This window comes from Ixodes scapularis, unplaced genomic scaffold, assembly GCF_016920785.2.
Source record: "Ixodes scapularis isolate PalLabHiFi unplaced genomic scaffold, ASM1692078v2 PGA_scaffold0__279_contigs__length_252992795, whole genome shotgun sequence".
NCBI classification, from domain to species: Eukaryota; Metazoa; Arthropoda; class Arachnida; order Ixodida; family Ixodidae; genus Ixodes; species Ixodes scapularis.
The window spans coordinates 227773759-227782408 of record NW_024609835.1 but is presented as its reverse complement, the minus strand read 5'-3'; the positions used below and the strand labels follow the sequence as shown (position 1 = coordinate 227782408).

Below are 8650 nucleotides of genomic sequence, written 5' to 3'. Positions count from 1 at the left end.
ATGGGGAATTTTGGAATTTATTAGTTCTGGCGAATAGAGGTTTAATTTTTAGGCTGTGGTCATGACGCAAGGAGATGTGAGGTGATGGGTGACAGTTGGTGTTTCGAAAATCAGAAGAGGAATAGTAAGTTATGTGAAAAAGGACAAGACGAGCAAGTTGAGATCTTTGAGATAGAGGGCATAGGTCGAGGTTGAATTTTAGTGCAGTTACGCTTGACGTTCGCGAGTAGTCGTGTGTTATAAAACGTGAGGCCTTGTTTTGCACCGATTCGAGTTTAGTAATGAGATATGATTGATGAGGCCACCAAATAAAGTTGGCGTAGTCCAATTTTGATCGGACGAAAGTCTTATAGGCAGTTAGTTTAACACAACGGGGAGTGGGGTATAGGTTACGTTTGATGTATCTTAGAGATCTGCATGCACTAGCCACTACATTGTCAATATGAGTATTCCAAGTTAGGTCATCAGAAAATGTTACGCCTAAATATTTGTAAGTTGGTACTTTTTCGAGAGGCAGTGTTAGTAAGGTGTAGTTACGTACAATAGGAGATCGCTGACCAGTGAATGTTAAAAGTTTGCTCTTGGTTACATTGACCTTCATCTGCCACGTGTTACACCAATGAGACAGAACATTTAGATCCTGCTGTAGTAGTAATGAATCTTCAGGGTTAGTGGTGCGACGGTAAATTACGCAGTCATCTGCTTGCTGCGCTTCAACTCCAACGACAGACAAGAACTCGTCCGTCGTCAATCGTTTGTCGGCGCTTGTCGGTGACTGTCACGGGTGTCGGTCGTTGCAGTGGGACTGCATCGGCGACACGGAACTTTGTGGTGTCGTCAGACAAAAACCGGTGTTTGTCGCTCTAGTGGGACGAGGCTATTAATGAACCTTTGGAGGTGCAATTTAGGTGGTTTCTGAAATCATCTTTCGGTGGCGCACACACAATCTAGAGGACCAAAGCATTCTTAAAATCCTAATCTTATATTAAATCGTGGAATTTATTTATATCAAAAGGGTTATCAACCATTGTGACGTGCCCTTTTGTGGAATATGAACCACGCAAAGGGTTTACCTCTAAAAATAGTTGTATTCCTGAGAAGAAATAAACAATACAACACATCCTTCTAATTTTCTATTTTTCGCGATGCTTATGTTGTAGCGATTGAGTTACCAGCATAAAAAAATGCACTGAAATACCCCTTTCATAAACGCTTCCAGAAGGATGTCCACTTATGAAAACGGGAAAGATCAAAAAGTCATGTGTCCTCTCGGAGAGTGGTGTGGTTGGCGTAGGAGAGGAAAGGCCACTTTTCCCTCATGGAAGTGAGATCGCAGTTGTGTTGGCCCTCGTCGGCTAATCTGAAAGAAAGATCTCGAGTTGCGTGGACGAGTGCCTCAGAAAGACGTCTGTCCGGTCTGGATCCGCCAGTTCCTGGAGTGACGTCTCCACGTTGTTGCCGCCCAGGTAGATGTCTTCCACACGTGCGAGAGGTTCTTGCTCTAGGTGGTAAAGTACACGTTCCCGCTCCGCTTCACGTCCACGTAGCAAAACAGCCGCACGGACTCGCCCACCAGGCCCGTCAACACCGTCTCCAGGACTGAGGAAAGATACGAACACAGAAACGCGACGAGACCGTTTAGCTGGTTATGAGTGAACTATACCAAAAAGTTCATTCATATTACACTTCTAGCCTAAGTAATGATTTTTATGTAAAATAACCGTGAAGAGTGCAAAACCTTTATTGTTGTTGTCTACTGAATGACACCAACGCGCTCTATGAAGATTTAAAACAAACGTTGCACTAAAAAGAACAAAATTGAACTTTTGAACTCCAACTTGGTTTTATGTTTGCATTAGGCAGCTCATCTTTTAATTAAGTTTGATAATAAATTAGATTAACTGATGGTTTTCATATTAAAATTTGACATCAGCCACTTAACACAGTCAAATTGCTATGTGAAGCTTTAAAAGACCGAACATTTATTTATCATAACATGGCTTCTGGTACCTCCGATATCAGGAAAAAAACTAAGACAACGATACAGCGGGCGTAATTATACTAAAAATATTACAGCATCATTGACTGACAAAATGTGATGGCGAAAATTGGCTCATATCCAAGGATTACTATGCAACGAAAGTTACAGCTGGCATTTTAGGGCTTTCTGTACTTCTCACCGTCAACTATATATTAGTAAATTAAAGCGTTAGGACATATATTGTGCTTCAGCTTAATGCCAAATTCACTTGTGCGTGTGGCGCCAAAGAGCCGTTGGAAAAAACGACACTTAAGGGAAGGCAACGGATAAGCACGTTCCATCGATTGCGACTTTTTTTTTTTTTTTCTTTTTTAATAGGAAACTAAAATCTAACCGGCAAGGGTGCTTTACCACATAGCATGGTCATGAGGAAAAGTCCCAAAATTTTCTCAAAGTCAGTATAGAGAGCGTGAGTAGCTCGACCGGAAAGAGATTGAGATATTGGATACCGTGGTCACATAATCGTACACTGCAGAGGACGACGAAACTACCAATGACGAAGCCCGGCGTTTTAAATTTGTAGAAAAAGCACTAATCAAACGATGGGCAGAAAATCCTGGATTGCATCCGTTCTTTAAAAAAAGGTCAATTTTCTACCGAAGAACGCTCTGGGAGCAATAATGAAACCTGGAGGGGCAAGTTTTTCGCTCAGTGATTGAGCTTAAGAACAGATATTCAATGTTTGCAAGGACAGATCCTGAAGGGCCCCCGGACGTAACGCATAAATAATATATGCCAAAAAGAATCAACCAATTTATTTTATTCTGTCTTTGCCAAAATCAAAAAGGCATCATAAAGACTGGGTAATGTAAAGTACTCCACGGAATTTGTGCACTAGGATCCTGTACTTCGAACCCTTTTATTGGTGTTTCGAGGTTCGGCTTCCTCGTAGCTAGATAAAAACATTGTCGCAAAGATTGGAATTTGTTTTGGGGATGATGAACTGCCATGTCCGGCGCCTGATCACAACCTTCGTACCGCCGGACCCGACTTGCTTTTCGCAACAGGTGACATCAAAGATTAACGTTCCAAAGCTCAAGCCTCTTTTACTGACACTTTATTTTTTTTTCGGGAAGCTAGACTATTTTTCTTTCAACACAAAATAATGAGCTCCAAATATCGCTCTTTTTTTTTGTTTGTTCTTTTTTGCTGTGGGGTTAGAGACAGCCATAATTTTTATTCAAGAGATAGTGCAACTGAAAATGTGGAGGACAGCGCATATTTGCGACAATCACTCATTTTCAACTTTAGCCCTCTCCTAAGCGACGACTTTAAAAAAAAGTCATTTTTTTATTTTTATTTATCATTATATCGCCTTTCACACAAAAATTAATTTGCACAAGTGATCAACGGCCAGACAGGTGAAATTCACACACGCGGCACTGCGTTCATGGTAAGGAAAGAGAGACATTTAAGACAAACAGACAAGACAGGCGCGACTGCGTTGTCGCGACAAAACCGAGAGCACGATTGGTTCGCCCGTTTTCACCGTTTTACTCAGGTAGCATGGGTTGACAGTTATTGTATGAAAACTACTGTTTTTATTCTACGTACATAATGTTGTTATAATACTTGCGTATTCACCTTTTTAAACCTACATGTGACCTTGAAACACTCAAGAAAAGCAAGAAATGTCAGCCCACAGTAAGGAGAAAAAAAGGAAATCAGATGAATCAGATGTCATGAAATCAGATGTATCATATGTCGTGAAAAGTCGGCAAAATCCTGATGTGGAAGCGTGCTTTGAAAACGGCTGAGTTACCGTATACCAATTTCCCCCGTGCTAAACAACGGCAGCCGCCAGGCAACCTTGTTCATATGTGTTGCCGCGACTGCGGTAATGCCCTGGGTATCCTAACGTATCCAAGTACCGCCATCGTTTGATCGTCCCGCGGGCGCTCCTATTGGATGCCGCCAACGTGTCGCCATTTTTGGCTCATGCCACATTCCACACCCAAACGCACACGCTCCTATTGATCTGCTGTGGCTGCCGGTGGCGTGGCGCCGTTTCCCAGCACGTTTTTATTGGTCCAGTGTAGATGTCGGCGCCGCGCCGCCTCGAAAAACTACATTGACTGCGACGCTCAGCCATTTTTCGCGGAAGTGCCTTCCAGCATGCACCAGTTTTGCGGCACTTGTTTATAAAATTAATCCATTCACCTATCCTCCGTTTGACTTAATTTTGTTTTAGTGTACTATAGGTAGCTCCATGATTGTGTTTTTTTTCTTGGGCAGGAGATGCCTTTTTTTGAAATAGACGAAACAAATTACGTTTCGTGGCCATTGTACGCTGGGGTATCACACTTTAGATAATTTTGTGATACTGCGAAAAGTATATGGATTTTTGTTCTTCAAAATATTTCGTATAGGAACTTACCCGAGATGTTCGTTAACTCGTTGTTGATAGTAGGGTAGAGTGAAAATGAGAACCTTATTTTTTCATATTACACACTTCAGGAGAAATGACAAGGACACGTGAAAGACGTAGACAAGAGATGCACTGAATTCACAACTTCGTTTAATGAAAAGGTTGTGAAGGAAAAAGATGTTACGCGTATTTTATATTTGAAGTTAATGCAAGGAATGTCGAACTAACTGGGTAACTGGTCACAGGCGTGTCGTTTATTTTAAAACGGACACGTATTTGTCACTTATTCTCATGAGTATAATGATTGACCTAAATTAGAGAAGACATTCAAAATTCACATGTAAAAGAGGAATATGATGGTAACTCTGGGGTGATATTTGCACGCAAAATAACTGGGGTAAGTCAGGTACACCTATTAAAAAAATCTAGTTCTGTCGCCAACAGGGCTATCTATGCAGAATTTCCGCAAGCCTGCCCCTTCGACGTAATCACTTCCGTCTCATAGACTTATGGAATTCTTTGTTCATGAAACAGCTTGAGTACTTTCGTGTCAGAAAAATTTGGGGTGCAACCAAAGTCCCTCACATGCACGGTGGATGACCCGCTGCTAATGATATAAGGAATGCCACATGCTCCTTGAGTCTCACGTTGACACACCACTCAGACTGTTACACACTATCGTGACCAATGTAACAAACCGTGTAATTGTAAATGTTATCATTTCAGCCCCGAAAAACACTTAGGTTTATGAAGAAAAGAACGTCAATTTCGCCCAAATGGTTGTACAGGCAGCACTAAAAAGCATGAAACCCCTTGCACCCAGCGCGCCGAAGTATCTTCTATTTTCTTCTCGTTTTGCAGAAAACACATAAGAGAAACTCTAAGATATGTAAATGACCGCTTAAGACAGTACAGCAACCCCATACAAAAATTCTTTACATTTAACTATAATCAGCAAACTTTAAAAAAAAAAATACCGTGGTTTAAGCGAAAACTTTTATCCACTCCCTTTAGAAAGTATTGAGGTAGACGCAGCAGGGTTGAAAGATAATCAAGGTTGTCCCTAATGAAATAGAAAGCGCACAAAAACATAGAACAAAAAAGCGCACAGGTACGACCGACCAGCGCTTACTCCCAACCAGAAGTTCAGTACCTCAGAAACAAAATAATAGCCCCCTTCCTCGGCGGCACCTACGCAGTTCACCATCCCTCCCCCCCTCTCCCCCCCCCCTCCCCCCCCTCCCCCCCCCCCCACCGGTTATAATCCCAAAACAGAAAAAAGAACTCTTTACATGCACGTGTCAATGTCGAAGTTAAAAATGCTTCCTTCTGACGGTAGTCTGCTCTTTTTAGATCAGTCACTTTGTTTGCTTCAAAACCCTGTCTTTTGGTAATACAGTCCTCGTTCAAAGAAAGGTATCCTGCAATTTTCAGTCTCCCCACTTAAAACTCTGAAACAAAAATAGGCATCGTTGTGTCTTGACTCCCATCGGCACTGAATAAGTCATGCAATCACGGGGGGAGGGGCAAGTTTTAATGACCACGTGGAAAATTTTGAAGAGGCACGATTTCATTCACCGGTGCTGACGGAAGTGTAACGTATTTTACTGAAAGTCTGAAAGGGTCAGTTAATCGCGTTCTACGAGAGCGATTTTAAGGCCGGTAGTGCTTCTCTACCTCCGCGGTGTTTCCCATCTTGTTAAAAACGTTGCTGTGTGGTATGATATTGATATGTAGTAACCACGTGATCAGTCGTCACGGAAGATTACTACAAAAGAGACGGCTTCCAAACAAAGATTGATTTTTGCATCCTCGGAACTGATGTGTTCACCTGCACGAAAGAGAACATTTGGTGACGAAGATGGGATTAGCGACAATCACGCGCTTGATTACCGGCACAGGAAAAGAACCGCGGCAGACTAAAACAGCAAGGCAAAACGGAGCCCCTGCGAGGCGTGCGACGAAGGAGACAGCGAAAAATGACATCACGGAACCCTTGGGGGCGGCGGCATAAGAAAAGGAGCGCCGGCGAGTGTCTATCACGGAATAGCACGGAAATGATCACCGGAGCTGCGGGATCCCCGAACGGCACCGCGAAGCTACAAGCTTGAGAACAACAAGGAAGGGGTACGATAGCGACATCCCAGATTAGTGACGTTTGTTCATCATGTCTCAGGCTAGCCACGGGAAGAGGTTAGGAAGCATGACAAAGTTCAACCCAAAGGTGGGCAACATTTGGCCGTACCTCGAACTTTTTGAAAATTACGTGGACATAAATGAAGTTAAAGCAGATAAGAAGCTTAAGCGGTTTCTAAATGTGATGGGCTCGCATGCATATGAAGAGTTGAAGAAAATCATAGTGCCAGCTCTGCCTACGCAGAAGACGTTTGAAGAAATCAAGCAGCTTTTGGAAAGTCACTTCAGTCCGTCACACTCCATCATCGCAGAGCGTTGTCAGTTTAACCAACGCGTTCAACAAGAAAATGAAGGCGTCAAAGACTTTATCCCGGAATCGAGAAACCTGGCAAGGGATTGGCGATTTCGGAGACCTTCTCAATGACGCTCTGAGAGATAGATTTTTGGCATGCTTGCGGGACCAGAAGACGCAAAGGCCCTTATTCGCAAGTGAAGCACTGACCTTGTAGCTAGCGTGCAAAATGGCGCTAGACGAAGAATGAGCTACCAAGCAAGCGAAGCAGATGCACGAGTTCGACTCGCCAAACTGCAGCGCCAACGCGATTCGCGTCAGAAAGGGGCGTGATGAGCGCACCAGTTAAATAACGGATGCCCCGCGGAAAGAAACACGGGATGAGTAACAGAAAGATGCGTGTCCTCATTGCAGTAAATGTCATTCAACCGATAAATGTTGGTATCGCAATCGTACATGCCGCACATGCAATAAACACGGTCCCTTGCAAGCGGTATGTCGAGAAAAAAAGAATCAGCGTCACGTCAAGTACGTCGGTTCCATGGATGACGAGGCAGACGATGTGAATTTTCACTTGGTGCGGTATGCACAGCGATCATCCGCTGAGTATAGGGCACCATTGGAAATTGTGGGGAAGACGGTTACCATGGTAATTGATACGGGAGAAGCGGTATACATAATGCAGAAAGTTTGTACAAGCTCTACTTTCCTCATGTGAGGTTCGAAAAAGCTGACTTACGCCTCCGAACGAATACGAAAGAAAAACTGAAGATTCATGGAAAAAAAAGTGTCAAAGTGAGCAGAAAAAGGGCTGTTGTGAGTTTGCCTTTCGTCATCGTTTAAGATCAAGAAACAGGAATCAAGGAACAGGAACTCGCGACCTCTGGCTGTAGCACTTTTGATTGCGTGATCGAAACGTACACGTGGAGGCCGGAACGCAGCGTAACACTTTCCGTGCTCAGCATTCTATAAAAATGAAAATTACAGTCAGTTTAATTTTTTTTTACGTACGACTACCATCATCTGATCAAACAAGTGTGTTAGGCTATTTTAATCATGTCTAAACAAGTGTGGTGGTACGCTCTATAGTTTGCTTTAAGTTTTATCTTTTTTTTTTTTCGTTTTTAATTCAGAGGGAAGACCTGTCCGCTGCTGTGTTATTTCTTCCCCATAGCTACCAACTACCCCAGTTCTCGACTCACGGTAAGCACCTCTTGCCATCAGCAGGATCGAAGAATTCCACAGGAAAGGAAGCGTCCGCGGCGTCCGTACGACGGCATAGGACGAAACCTACCTCATTCCCCGGTGTTGCTTCACTAGATCACACGGTGCCAGCGTTTTTCATCCGCTGTCGTTGTTCCACTAACCCACCTGGTAGATAATTTTTAATACTGGTTTTAATCAGGATTGCGGAGTTGGTTAGTCGGGGTATTTTGAGTATGACCGAATTTTTGCCCCCTAAAGCGATATCAGCCATTTTATAGGGTCGACTTTTTGAGTGCAGCTGCCCTTTAATTTTATCACCATTGTGCTCCACTAACGTATACTATTCACATGACATTTCTTTGCTGTAAACGACGCGAAACGCCAAAAATATTCTCGGTGTGCTGCACCTAAAATGGCAAAAATGAGCCAGAAGGAAAAATTCATTCTCTGTTAAATGAAAAAGTATTTTGAGTATTCTCCTCCGATTTCTATCGGTGGCGCGTTCAGTGCCGCCTTCAGTGCCGCTCTTCTCGGCATTGCTGCACTGGCGAATTCCAAATTTCGAGGCAAAAAATCTTACGATTGAATTTGAAAATACCATCAGCGG

At 43.2% G+C, this 8650-nt stretch overlaps 1 pseudogene; it reads left to right on the top strand.

Annotated features, from left to right (window-relative positions):
• The first annotated feature begins 6612 nt into the window (after window positions 1-6612).
• Window positions 6613-7186, top strand: LOC121838141 (annotated as a pseudogene).
• The last annotated feature ends 1464 nt before the right edge of the window (window positions 7187-8650 follow it).